Source organism: Harpia harpyja, chromosome 8, assembly GCF_026419915.1.
Source record: "Harpia harpyja isolate bHarHar1 chromosome 8, bHarHar1 primary haplotype, whole genome shotgun sequence".
Lineage (NCBI taxonomy): Eukaryota > Metazoa > Chordata > Aves > Accipitriformes > Accipitridae > Harpia > Harpia harpyja.
Genome location: NC_068947.1, coordinates 39,570,341 through 39,585,238, shown reverse-complemented (window position 1 = coordinate 39,585,238; position 14,898 = coordinate 39,570,341). Strand labels below are relative to the sequence as shown.

At 40.8% G+C, this 14,898-nt stretch overlaps 1 long non-coding RNA gene across 1 annotated transcript in view; it reads left to right on the top strand.

Annotated features, from left to right (window-relative positions):
* The first annotated feature begins 452 nt into the window (after positions 1–452).
* LOC128145314 (uncharacterized) overlaps positions 453–14,898 on the top strand; it is a 60,888-nt gene continuing 46,442 nt past the window's right edge. Inside the window, exon 1 of the long non-coding RNA XR_008236423.1 lies at positions 453–669. This is a non-coding gene — a long non-coding RNA (uncharacterized LOC128145314). The remainder of the gene's footprint in view (positions 670–14,898) is intronic.

Genomic DNA, 14,898 nt, shown 5'->3' with positions numbered 1-14,898 from the left:
AAATGCAAGTGCCTGGGTAAGAAAACATGCCAATAACTTGTCAGTGCAGAACACGTATATCCAATGAAAGCTGTTTAAATCTTCAAAGTGCCTTGTAAACAATGACAGACATAATGGCTGAATGGATTCATCACTTCTGAGATGTATTGACTTGATTAGATAATTAGCTAGTTTCTTTTATGCTATAGGGCATTTCACCTTCAGCTAGTGGCTTCTGGGGAGAAGTATAAATGCCTGGGCTTCTCCACCTGTGATTTTTTTTTTTCAAGTATTCGTTGTGATCCCTGACAAATTTTCTGGATCCCTTTCATTTCCTACCTGGCCCAAGGTATGCTTTTTACCTCCATGAAAATCTCCAAAGAGATTTTTTTTTTCTTTGGGAAAAGGAAGGGGCGGAAGCAGGATGCGCAGTAGAAACAGATTTCTGCTGCTGCAACTGCTTCCCTGCCAGCCGTGTCCTGCAGCTCCCGGCTCGCAGATGCACTGCTGCAGCCCGGGCACAGTGTGTGTCCCTTGCGTCCAAGGTGCTTCTGCACCATTTGAAGCTGAGATTTATTGCTTAGAGGGTGGACTCTGGTATAATCAGTGATGAATCATCAGGGACACTGCTTGGAGAGCTACTTATCTAGGAATACTATTCGGTGCCTGGGGAATAGCGGAAGGAAAGAGGTGAGTAAGAGTTTGTTTTCCCAAGCATGCCCTTTTTGACCACAAAGTCAGGTCCAAGGGGATTTTTAGCTCTCATATCTCGTGCTCAGACTCTGGAAATTCTGCCAGACAAAAGAGGTAATAATTTTTTTCTGTGATAGCTGTCTGGAAACAGTTCTCTCTTCCCTATTCCCACTCTGCACCCCTCTGGGCAAACCAAATCAGTCTGGTATTGGGAGAGGAAGAGACTGCTCCGTGGTTCAAAGCCTTCCTACTCATGGCTTATCCCTGCGCTGATTTTCCCAGGAAGAGGGCTGGAGAGTTTAATCCCACATCTGCAGTGGGCACCCTGGCTTGCAGCCCCTTTACCTGTGGTGCTGGTGCTGCTGCCACACAGGGTAGGGCCCTAAGAAAAGAGCGGTTTCCAGAAGATACTGGGCTGTGAGGGGTGGGATAAGAGGATTTGAAGGGAATGGGAACCTCTGAGGTCAGGGACCTGTAATCTGGGAGGCCTTTTGGGCAGGGGAGGTTGGATGATGAGTATAGGAGCTTGTGGGCTGCAGGCTTTGGGCAGGAAGCGCTGCTCCTTGCCTGGCTTCCCCAAGGCTGCCATGTCTTCTGTTTCCATCTGTCTGGGCTCCATGTTGTCATGTTGCTTAAATTACTTTTGCAGTTGAAACTGTGATTCCCCTAGGTTTGCTCTTTGGGATCGTTTTGCCATCAAAAGCTTTCCTCTAAAATTCCCCCAGTTGCTGACTGAGATTTTTCTATCCCTCCTCCTGTCTGCAACGAGTTTGGCAAATGAATTCTGTGCCTCCAGTTTCCAGTATAATCTGATGTGGCAATAAATAATGATCTGTCCCTGAAGCCAGTTAAAATAAATACATCTTAAAATGTCTAATTAAAAATCAATCAAACAGCTCATACCTGCATTTATTTCCTACCAAAATATCCAGGTTTAATCTCCAGAGCATAAATAATCTTTCCTCTGATAACATTAATAGCAGGGTGTTATGTATCTTTTCTATGCAGGAATATAAATAGCACATATGAGCTCTACCTCTCCCCCATCCCCCAAAACTGTGTATGTGCATCATCAGCAAAGGTAGCAGCATGTGAAGTTTATACATTTAAAGAAATCATTTGAGGTGGTTTTGTTCTTTAAATGCAATTCATGTTGTCCAATATTACTAAAATGATTGTGTAATAGCTTCTGACAAAAGGGCATGGTTTTAGTGTTTGGCTTTCATGGAGACTCCCAAGCACTTTCAAATGAAGTCAGTATCTTGATCTCAATTTTTGCAGATGGAAAACTGGGATTCAGAATGGGGAAGTGGCTGGCCTAAGGTTTCTCAAAAAATCCTTGAAACTGAAACAAAGTCCCTGAGTTCCCATCTAGTCCGTTAATTTCAGGCAGCTGCCAAGTACCGTATCCTTATTTGTGTTGCAATAGCACTTAGCAACCTCGGCTGGGGTCAGGGCCACGGTGTTGCACCAGTCAGCCAGTGACCGTCCCCTGATTTGTATGTCTTGCAACCTAAACAGGCACAGCCAGGAGTCAAAAGAGGATGGAGAAGTGTTGAAGTGACATATATAAGACCAGACCTCAGGGGAGTGAATAACTTCACCAGGAAGTTCTTAAATTTCAGCCACTGGACAATGACTTCTACTTTGGCACTATGAAAACATCTAACAATTACCGTGGGGTAAACCTGCAGTCCACTAGCAGGAGGCTGGTGGAAGCAGAGCAGACCATCGGTCAAACGCAGTACGTGCTGCTGGCAGGAGGGTGTTTATTCTTTTCATAAATGTATCAGGTACACCTCTGAAATTTGGTGCCATATTCCAGTTTAATACCGCACATTGGGGGATTTTGCTTTCTTTTAATGGTCATATGTATTGTTTATGCTAAGCCAAAAATGGTATCTTAGTAGAAACGAAGCGATGGTTCACCTATGTAACAGTCAACTAATGCTGTCTATAAGGCAAAAAAAAAAAAAAAAGTTTCTATCTCAGTATTTCTAGCAGATGTTTTGTTTTCTTTTAACTGTCACAAGACAATAACTTACATATGCTGAAAAACGTATCTCTGCTCAGTGGTTACAATTCTGTTCTTGTAATTTTTAAACAGTAACTGCTCCAGTTTGATAAAAGATCTCTGTGTTCTAATTAGTCAAAAATAACAGTCCTCTCAGCAAACATATATATTTTTGGATAGCTCTAGTCATGAGTGACTTGGTCAGCTGCCTAGCTGCTAATTAAAATAAACAGGACCGTGTTCATTCAGCATCCAAAATGCAGTAAGTCACTAAAAGGAAAAAAAAAAAATCTGTCTTGAAAGCTTTGCAGTAAAAAAGAAAAAATTCAAAAATGTAAGATTCTTCCCTCGCCTCATGGAGTTGGACAGCAGAATCCTCTGGTCCAGCATTCGATTATTTTTTTTTTATTATTTGTATACATTTTCCTAAAATCAGCTGTGCTTGTGCTCTCCCCTAAACTGGTGATGATCACTCGAAGTAGATTGAACAAGCGAACAGATGTGTTCTACAAGTTTTCTATGCTAACATGTGTCTGTGATGTGGATATTTGCAGCAGTAGGGTTTTTAATGACAACTCTGTTCAGATGTCTTTCCATCATTTGATAGGAGTCGTTGCTTTATAGGTTTTAGGGGAAGGCAGGTTGCTTTAAAGCAAGCAAGGAGGATTTGCCAGGAGCAGACTCTTTCTAGGTGAAGCGCAAGCTGTACTTTTCCACTCTGGCAAGGTGCAATTACTACATGCAAATACTACGCTGGTGTATAACTAGAAGAACGTTTGCACCAACAAGCAGAAGTACTGGTTAGGCAGTACGAGTTGTCAGAGTCACTGACAAGGAAGAAAAGGGGGCTTGTGGACTGTCTTTTCCAGCTCTGTGACTGAGGACAGCCTGTCCTTTACAGATTTAACTCTCACCACCTGCATTCCCCTACAGCACTCAATTATCCATTAAGGTTTTTAAGAGAAACAGAATGGCAATTAAGCCTGGTACAGCAGTGCAAAAGCAGTGGAAGCCTTGGGCTTGCTGAGAAATCTATCCATAAATGAATTAACTGCACAAATAATTCCAGCTAATTAGAGGTGTACATTCCCCAAATAACTCGATTCTCTCATTTACTTAATTGAGTTGATGGTTGCTCTGGGATGGAACAGCAAACTGTTCGGTGGCTATTACAATATATATCACTCTGACTAAATCTTTTCAAACAGTCTGGATTTTTTCTGTTAACTTGGAATTTGCCACAGAATCAAGATAGCTGTGTTTTTTCATTTGTGGTTTGTTTAGTTTTTTTAACTATGTCTTTGTGTTCAATATTTTAGAAGATGAAGGTAAGCTAAATTTCATTTACAATTCCCAAGTTCAGCCGAAAAGTAAGGACTATAAATAAGGATTGTTGATCAGTGAAGTAGGGTCTTCATTTCACGCTTCAGAGAAATGCTGACAGGACTGACAACTTTCAAAATGATGACTTAGATAAAACTGCTATGCTTGGATAACAAATCCAGGTATTGCCCATGGTCTAAGCACACTTCTTTTGAGTCTACATGAGTTTAGGGCCCTCATACAGGGGAAAATGGGAGAGAACTAGCAAGCATTGCTCAGATGATTTCTCCCTAAATGATGTGAGAAAGTTAAAGACTTGAAACAGCCTCCATTGTTTTTCAGCTTATTTGAGCTTTTCGCTACTTTTTTTTTTGGGGGGGGGGGTCACATCATCCCTTTCTCCTCTTTTCCAGTCTTTCCCAGCAGTTTTTTCAATATGTAACAGTGGAATCCCACCCATACCAAATCGCTGTGCTGTTTTGTAACCTTCAGATGAAGAGCCTCACTTATCATCACTTTGGGATACAAAAGTGGCCACTCAATCTCAGTGTCCCACTTTCCATTCCATGTTCTAATAACCCTTGAACAATGCCACACCAACCGCTGAGCATCAATAAAACATCTTTTTTTCCCATTTGTTTCTTTTCCTACTTATACTAAAGAGGGATCAGTATAAAAACACTGATAGTACTGAAAGCATCCCTTTTCAAGGAGACTAAATTCCAAATTCCTTTTTTGTGTTAGGAATGAGAGGACATTTGACAAAGATTTTTGTTCTACTCTAGTCTCTAACAGTAATGTAATGCTTAATGGTCAAGAATTTCCATTTTGCGATTTAAGGATTAGGGATGCTATTAAACACTTAAAAAAAGGGGCAGGGGGAGAAAGTAAAATATGAGAATAGCAAGGTTGAAAAACAGATGGTAGATGCCTTTTTCTTTAAGGGAAGTAAATTTAGAAAGGTGTTCTTGCTCTCTGTTTCCTTGGAATCATTAAATGCACTGGTCCTTTTGTTAAGGAAATAATTTAAGCAAAAGGTAATAGCCATGGTGCTGTTTGTCATTAACTTGTACCTGCCAATAAACAAGGAAATCCATCTGTTATGTAGTCACTTTCCTTATGGACCCTCAAAGACATGTTCCACATGTCTGTGTTCACAGGGAAAATAAGGAAGGAGACTGCCAGGCCACCCAGGTCCTTTGCAAATAGAAGATTTGTTTGAAGAAACCTAGAGAAGGTCCAAGACAACAGTCCCGTGCACAACAGTACTTTTCAATTTCTCCCTATTGTGTTATTACTTCACCAACAAAACTTTTCCTCTGCTGTTTCCATTCTCACTGTGTCTCAATATTACTTGGCATCCTTATGGAAATTCCATTTCTGCTCATTCCTGTGCTTATTTTTCTACCCCTTGTTGTTCTTCCGCTGTTTATTTTACTTTTCACTGTTATAGTTCCTACTGGCACCAGTGATGCAAACTAGTGGATGTATTTGGAGCAGGACCATTTTGGATGCTTATGGACATGGGAACATTTGTCTTCAAGCAAAAGGGCAGGCTCCCTAATTTGGTACATTGTTGAGACTTTAGTTATTTTTTTAATCTTTTTTTTTTTTAATTGGATTTGTTCTTCAGCAGATTCAGCAGATATTGCAAAACAAATAAACCATATGCAGTGGTTGTTAGACATTACTCATGGTGTAATCCCTTTATCCAAATGTAGAAGTTAAACATATGAAACCATACCCTTAGATAACTGGAGAAATTCAGTACCTACTCAGAAAGCCATCACAACTAATCCACTTCATTGTCTGGTGCAGCCCATCTTCTCTCAAGGAAGGTAGGCAGACAGAGGGAAGATGGATTCATGCCTATGCTTTTAAATAAATATAAACTAACCACAAAGGGTCAAGTTCATTGCTGATGTAACACTGCTGACTTCAGTGGATTTACACTAGGGATTAATGTAGTCCTTTCTCTAATATATATTTTCAGGAGGGAGGAAGATGGTTTTTATATAGATTCAGCACAAGATCTGCTGGCATATAAACAAACCAAACAAAGACTTGTTCCCTTCTCAAACATCTGTTAGTATGAATGTCCAAGTCCTGTGTATCTGCCACAGGTTGTTATAATATAGCTGCATTACATTAACAAAAAATACAATAACCATTTGGTTTCTACTTTAAACAAGAACTTATGAAAATGACTTTCAGGTGGAGGGAGTGGTGATTTGGCAAGGTTCTCTTGGCAGGGCTGTAGATTACACATAAGGGAAAGTTGTTTGGTGGTGGAGCAGACAAATTGCTTAACAATTAATAAAAATAATGCCTCGTGTTTCTACATGACAAGGTGCTGTGTGGGAATTATCCTTTCCCCAGCTGCTCTCCACCAATAAAATATAGTCAGTTCTGTAGGTTTTTAAGTTACACGCAGTAAAGTGGAACAGTGCTTTTAAAAGTGGTAACACCTTGCTGATGTGCGCAAGTAAAACTGTAGTTATATGGGTTACAAATTTGACCAGTTTATCTAGACTGCACAGCCCTGCTTTTAAAAGCCTTGCAGTCTTTGGGGCCCAATACCAGTTAGCACTGTAGTTTTCGGTTTTCTTCTGTTTTGTCTGAGAACTTCTAAGAATTTTCTCCTAAGTACTAGACCAGTATAACACAGTGTGTAGAAAAGTATTACAATATCAGCTGCATCTGTTTAGGACTCATATGGGTCAATTTTCATCAGAATCAGAGCAGATTTAGCATCTGAATTCTCATTTTACAAGGCAACTGAAACACTACAAGCCAAAGTGTGATGCAAAGTGATAAAAGGCTCTCAAGTAACTTCTTAAAATCACAGAGGTGTATTTGAAAATGTTCTGATGATGATGAATATATGATGGGGCCTTAGTTCTGCAGCTTGCTTCTTGTGTAAGAGACAAACTTTGTTTGCCAGCCAAACTGTAGATCAATCAAATGGGGAAAAGTTTGCCTTGTTTTCTGTAAAGCAGCATATGGGTTTATTCTGCTGACAGTTCTGCAACCAGATCTCCTTATGTGAGAATGTCATATCGTCTGCTTCAAGGTTGTTCGCTCTTCATGTTATCAGCTACATTGTGCCTCTGCAATGACCTTTCTGAGGTACAACCACGCAGTTTTTCTCTCTTACCAAGAATGCTTTCTATGTCTTATTGAGTTCTGCAACTTATCTTTCCTGAACGCAATTTTTTAGCAAGATTTGACAGTAGAGATTGTTTCCCTGGGGGATGTGAGGGGGGGAAATTTCTTGGAATTTCTGCACTGCCAGCAGATGTCAACTTTTCTAAAAAGAAATCCAGGTTCCTGGATGTACTTTTACTTCTTAATATAGTGTGTATGATTCTCATAGCACTGATGATGTTTTATCAACAGTAATTAGAAGCAAAATACTGCAAGGATTTCCTCTTTCTGGAAGATATAATTGAATATAGGTACTATACAGCCAGCATTTTCCCTGAATTAATCCTCAGTGTTTCATATTTGAGATCATCTTGTTCCCCTGTGTATAGCTACTTTTAACTTTAAATCTAAAGACGTAGGTTTGGTGCAAGATGGTGCTGTTTTGCTCAGAGTGCTAAAGGTATTCAAAGTAAAGCTCTAGAAACATGCTGGCAATCTTATAGATTGGACTTGGCATACAACAGAAGATGATGTGACATTTGCTTTGGGCAAGGGTTTTGTTTCTTCAGTAGCACTTGAAATCAGTAGGACTGGGATAAATTCTCCTATTGCTGCCTCAGTATAAAATAATCATTTTGGTTCTACCTTCCTCATATACTCAAGAATTGTCTTGTTTAAAAGGATTGCCTTGAGTTTGACAAATTAATTGTTTTCATTCATATTAAAACCTGCCTTATTTGCACCTATATCAGTGAAGACTGAATACTTGTATTTGGAGTTTACAGAACCTAACTGCAGCATTTTGGCTCGCTGTAGACAAAACATGAGGAGGTAGATCTCAGCTGATGATCTAGTAAATCTCACGTAAATGATTGCTGAGAAAGGCCGAGGGGGAAAAATAAATAATAAAAATCACTTTTAGGATGTGGATCAATGTAGGAATTGATATGTCTCTGTTTAGTTAACACATTTGTATCCAGAAGTGGTTACTTGCATCATGTTGCAGTGATTTATTGCATTGATTTCAGAGAAATCTTATGTTGATAGTATGGGTGTGTAGGAGGCCATGAGACATTGCAGCACCCCAGAGTTTCCTGGCCCCAGCTCTGCAAGAGTGTGCCTCAGCCATATATGAAGAGCTGGGACTCACCAGACCCTCCCAGGCTGTGTCCGTGGCTCTGGGGTCCATGCTGGTGTTCTGCCAGGATGTGCAGGTTCTTTGCAATCTCAGCCTCCAAACAGGGTCCGAAAGAAGGTTTTGCTGTTCAGTAGAATAGATGTTAAGCAGTTGAGGGCTTGTCTATAGCCAGTTGCTGTGCTTGCCTGCAGCAATAATGTCAAAACAGTTTGCTTCTTTTATGTGAACACTTTTTTATCTTTCTAAGATCAGCTTGATTTTTCTAATCAGTTTAAGGTAATACAGATTGTTTAGAGATAAAAAGAAATAAACCACTCTTAAGTACTACCGGCCTAAAGGTTAGCATCAGTTAAACCTACATGGGCAAACTGCCTTTTGGGCTGTTGACTGCTCTGAATTACAATAAGGTGTGTCGACTTTCACAAGACATCAATACTTCAACCACTAGGCCTGAGCAGGTAGGAAGGTAAGGTTCTCCATTAGGACTTAAGATATCTCCTGGGCCTTTGAATCCAGGTGCTTACTGTCATATTTTTTATAAGAGAAAGCATCAAGCTTTCTCTTACAAGTAGTAAAGCTTCTTTTTTCCTGTGTTCCTAGGATCTTCCTAGGACTCTAGCCCCCAATTTTTTGTTAAACTTACTCACAGTCAATTGGCAGGCATTTGCTCTCAAGCCAATATTCTCTGTACCACGTCCTCCCTACCAACCAGTAGGTTGTCTGGGGCTGTTCCAGATTGCTGAGCTGCATGGTGCATTGCCAGACTGTCTCTGCTGCATTTCTGTGTTGCTGCATTCCACCAAGAAGTGTCACTGAGATGAGGCTCAAATCAATCCCAACAGACGTGATTGAAACAGGACTTAATAATGAGTGGTATTTTACTTCAACTTGTATGCCTATATGTACGTTGGGTTGTTGAACAAAGCAATACTAAAAAATAAAAGTATTTGCTGGTAAGGATGCCTATAGTCAGAAGCTGTCAATGTGGTCTTGATTTTCCGCTGCTAGGCTCAACATGATGTATTCAGATGACATGTAAAAGAAATCTGTTTGGTTTGATTTGTTTTTTAAATTCCTCTTTAAAGCCTGATTCTCCTCAAATGCTTCCTTAGTTAAATTCATATGAGAACATTTAGATGTCTACTAATCACAAACAACAGCTAATATATTTCTCGATTAATCAAGTAAAGCCTCTTAAATGCAGTTTAAGGACCATTTTATGAGGATTCTCGGTGATACCTCTGCAAATGTACTTGAGTAAATTTTATTTGAGACCTTATCAGTGCTCTTGGGCAAACAAAGCTTTGCTCCTCCAACCAATAACCTGTTGTATTGAGAGCTGTGCAGCATTCAGAAGCAGGGAACCTGTATACCTATTAAATTTACTGTGTTCTACAGTATATAATATTCACACCTTCACTGGTTTCCTAATTGGTAATAGGGAAATGCAAAGAGGCCAGGCACAGGAGCACTACAAATCCGCATTCCTAAAAATCTGTAGAGATACTCAAATCAAAAGGGGGTTACAATATATTTTAGCTAATTCTTCTTTGATTCAGTCCTTAACCAAAGAAATAAAGTTGCTGTGCATAGCAGAGGCTTAACTAAAATGCGTCAAGTCTGTAGCCTCATTTTTTTTTCCTCAACAACAAAAAAAGTCCTCTCAAATCCTTTAAAAAAATCCCCCAAACCTTGAATGGAAGATGCAACCAGAAACATGACAGGAGAAGCCTCTTCACGAGTTTACAGGGTGCAGAAGCAGTGCAGCTGCCAGAGACTCCAGGCAGCCCATCACTCACACTTCCAAAGGCACCTTCTGCCCTGCAAGGGTAGCTGGGGCATGTCTCCTCATCCTCAACCCCTTCTTCTTGTCCCAGGATTTAGAAAGTTATGTTACTAAGCCTTATGCTGATGGCCATCCCAAGACTCCTCTTACGCTGGAGCTAGCTCATGGCTGTTTGTCTGGTCACCAAGAAGGAAGTCAAGTATGAGGTAGCTGAGTATCAAGGTGCAATTTGTAGACTTCTACCTGCCAGAGAGTGATTGTCTGCAGGCTTTTTTATTTTAATGTTGGGAGCACTGTATTGTTAATCTGTTACGGAGGTATCATGAATGATTTCTGCTGCTTTCTGCCTCTACATTTACACTGTGGCAGTGGTGCGGTTTTGCTGTTCTGAAGTGTTGTCCTAATTAAGATTGCTTAAACAAGGGGTTTGTACATTTGATGGCTCTATTCTATAGCAAAGAACCCTTCTGATGTCATATTCAGCAAAATGTAATCTTTACTTCTCTTATGTCACCGCTTTGTCGAATTTCCAACAAGCTTCTCTTGATTTAAGAAACTCTGAACTGAAAAACATCTTTAACAAAATGAAAAGTACAGTGTTATTATATAAGGATGGAGTTTCCCACTTCTTTCTGCCAGGGGTATTCTGATGAGATGCTCCCTGTGCAGTCATTATGTATTCTTTTTGGACTATAAATCCTCAGAAGTATTTTTATGATGATGTATTAGCTCTGACTTCTGGAGGGGACCCGAATTTCATTTGCCTGGGGGCTTTTATTACAGGTGCCTTTGGAATGGTGATGGCTGGAGATAGAAATCAAAAATAAAGGTGGAAAAGAATTACTACTTGTCAGAGACCCTTATCTTTCCTGCCAGTCTACAGGGGTCTGTGAAATGGCCTAGATTACAGATCGATAATGGAGCGCTTGCACTCAGCTAAGAAAGACCAAATCCCCATAAACTTTAAAACACAATATCGGTACTTGATTGGTTGCTTGCTGAGAGCTGAGCTTTACTGCTTTGCTCCTCCAGTTGAGATCTGGGGAATATTTATCTTCTTGGTAGTATCAGTAGATGGTGAGCTAGCTGGTCTGGTAGTCTTGCCAACCTTCTGCAACGACATCTGTTAATAATGCTCTAAAAGACTGTGCAAATGCATTACCTTCCTAATTTATTTTTCTGGTGATACCAATTGCTGGAGTTGCTAAAGGATTGGTATGTGGGAATGTATAAACACTGTCTTCCAAGGGAATATTAGCACTTCAGGAAATGTCCTTCTGTAGACATGTTTGACTTACCTTTTTGAAGTTTGACAGAGGACACTGTCTTGTTGGCAAGACTGACACAATGCTTGGACAACAATGCATATCTATTTTTTACATTCTGCTTTTACTGAATTGAGTGGCCATAAGTGTGGTGGATGTTTCAGGTACTGATATGCAGCTGAATGTGCAGGTTCAGAGGATTTCACATGTGATAGTTCTGCTAAAGATGGAACCTTATTCTCCTTACTGTTCTCCCTTTGAGCTGCTTTAGATAATCTTGTGAAGGAACTTTATATACAAGGCTGCTCAGAGTGGAAAATATACATTTCTAAATTTAAACAACTATGTTGGGTGCTTACACTTAGATTGTACTTCTATACTGGCCCATTTCTAAACAGAAAGAGATGATTATTACCTATTACAGAAAGTTAAGTAAATGTTAACAGACCTGTACTGAAAATGTAGTCTCTTCTGCTTACTGTGTAATGGTGTTAAAAGCTTTCCAAACCTTATCCTCTGCTCCTCAACAATTGCTGCAGGACAACCAAAGACCTTCAAGTGCCAGCTCTGTGCAGGCTGTGCTAGATGCTTTCAGGCTGTCAGTCCTGGCACTGGAGGTGAGATAGTGTTTGCCACCTTTATTTATATTGAGTGACTGGAAAAGTGTAATGGAAAGTATAGGTGGTCAGACACTTTGACTTCAGAAAAATATGGAACATTTAGGAAATCTCTATCCCAAATTCTGTGCCAGGGTACAGCAGGAATGTGGCTGCCCCATGAGAGGGCACAAGCCACAAGCTGGAGTGACCCAGCACAACCTGTGTCCTCCGCAGTCAGGATGAGTACTGGGTGGGCAGAGCAGGGTGCTGGTGATGGGGTCCAGCAACAGTTCCCAGCACAGTGAGGGGATGAACCAGGGCCAGGCTCCCTCAGGGAGCTGGAGACGAGGCTGCAGTGGGGGTCCAGCCCAAGTGGAAATGGGCTTGGGGTGGGGGTGCCTGGGCATGGGTCCTGGTGCAGCCCAGTCAGGTAAATTAAGGCTTGCAGGTGCCCCAGAGGCCCAAAATGTTACATCACACAGAAAAAATATCTTGTGCTCCTCCTTCCGCAATTTTTATTCTTTTTGTCATAGCTATTCATTGTACTGTGGCTGCTGTATTTTCTGTGTGTTTATTAAGCATGACTGAACATTATTATATGAAGGCTTACCTTTTTCTTATCTCTTTTTAAGTGCTCACTTGTTCCTTTCTGTGATTATCCCTGCAGGAATATTAACACAGATTTTGTACCTTGATACTTTATCACCGCAAGGTGTATGTGAAACTCTCACAAGATAGCTGATGATCTCTTTCGCATTGCTAAGTGGTGACACCAGGACTTCAGAATCATAGGAGAACCAGCGAGAGTCTACTGTGATATTTCTAATGGTCTTTTAAAAGCTCTGTGACTCTTGGAAAAATCGTGGGAGAAATGCTTGTGAGGCAAACATGAATTTTCACAGAATCATAGGGCAATTGAGTTTGCAAGGGAGCTTGAGAAGCCTCTAGTCCAACCTCCTGCTCAGAGCAGGGTCAGCCGTGGGATCAGACCAGGTCACTCAGGGCTTGATCCAGCCAGGTCTTGAAACTCTTCAAGGCTGGAGACTGCTCTGCGTGGAAACCGTTCCACTGCCTCACTGTCCTCACGGGGAAAAAGTTTTTCCTTGTATCCAGTCTGAACTGCTCTTGTTTCAACTTCTGCCCATTGTTTGCCATCATCCCATTGTGCGCCACTGTGAAGGGCCTGGCGCTGTCTCTCAGTGACCTCCCCCTAGGCATTGGGGGCAGCTGTTGAGTCCCCTCAAAGCCATCCATTCTCCAGCCTGAACAAGCCTCAGTCGCTCAGCCTTTCTTCCCAGGACATGTGCTCCAGCCCCTAATCATCCTGGTGCCCCTCTTGTGAACTTGCTCTAGTTTATCAGAGTCTTCCCTGTCTTGGGGGGATTGGATGCAATATCCTAGGTACAACCTCACGAGTGCTGAGTAGAGGAGATGCCTTGGCCTCCTGCCTGTGATTTTGTTCAGACAGCTCAGGGTGCTGTTGGCCGTTTCACATTTAACACCTTTCCTTTCAAGTTGGCAATGTGCCTAGGAGGTGGCATAGACTCAGCTGCATTTTTTGAATGAGTGTCACCTCTTCTTAGGTACATTTCCACTCACAACAGATTAAAAACTGTCTTGAGAGTTTTTGTTAACTCTCACTAATTACTCCCAGCATCACAGAGATGGGAGTCTGGAGCCTTACAGAGCATTTGCAGCACAGCTCCAGATAAGAGCTGGATGAAGCTGAAGAAAGAATTAAAAATAAGACTGAAAGTAAAAACTCAACAAAATTATGAACATAAGATTTATGAAAAGTCTTTAATGGCATAGAATTAAAAAAGATTTATTCTGTCAGAATAGGTGAAGAATTGGTAGATAAAGTCTTAATTTTTTGAAAATATGTGTATCAGTTCTGCTTTGAAAAAGATTGCTAGAGAGAAGTCCTATGATAGAGTAACTGCTTCCAGCTTTGGTGTTTTTAATGAAAGTTTATTCGGCAGGGGGGGGGTGGAAACAAGCCACCAAAATCATACCTACTGTTGTCAAACTAAATATTAGGCAGCTGTAAACTCATAAAAATGGCTGAGTCTGCATCAGTCACCTGAGCTGTCAGGTTCATTTTGGTGTAGAATCAAGTTTTAAGAGGGCCTTTATCGTGTGAACACAAAGTGGGTGAGGTTTGTTTATGAAGAGATGAAGTGCTAATCCCTCTAAACTGATAACAGCAATTTATTTAAGGCCAAGTAATACTTTGGCATTACTTTTTTTATGTACGGAGGATTTTTGAAAATGGAAATAACTGGAAACAGCTACTTCAGATCTCCCAAGTGAGAGCTAAAGCTGCAGGTGATGTTCCAAGGGTTATGAATTAGACAGTTTCAGTTCATTCATTTAAGGTCATGATGAACTTGTAGCCTTTGGTAAGAAGACTTGAGCCAGCCAGAAAAATATTGAATTACTTCTTGTCTCATGGGAGGCTCTTCTCTTTTGATGGAGACTTCACGCACTTGGGGGTCAGTGTGGAGCAGCTTGCACAATGTCCTCTTGGCTATGCCCCAAACCATCAAATCCTTTTCACTGGTTTTCATTGCCAGCACTTGCTTAACCTTCACCAGCCCCAAGATGAGCAAAGCCAAATAAAAAAGTAAAGAGAAAAACAGTCCAGCTGGAAAAAGGTGACCAGATGTTTTGGTGAGGCTGGGATGATCCATCAACAAGAATTCTCTTTTGTTGCCGTAAACATAAAAATTATTCTTGTGCATTGAAATACACTGGTTTTAATTATCCCAGACCTTTATTCTTCCCTTTCAGACGTACATACACTTCTGAAACTGTACTCTACTTTTCTTTGCATTACAGGTATAATGGAAAAGAATTGGCTTCCTCACCTGACTGTAGCAATAGTTTCTAGAGAATGATTTCCTAAAGAGCAGCAAGCCCTATGAGTTACTGATACAGTCTCTCTGAAAGGA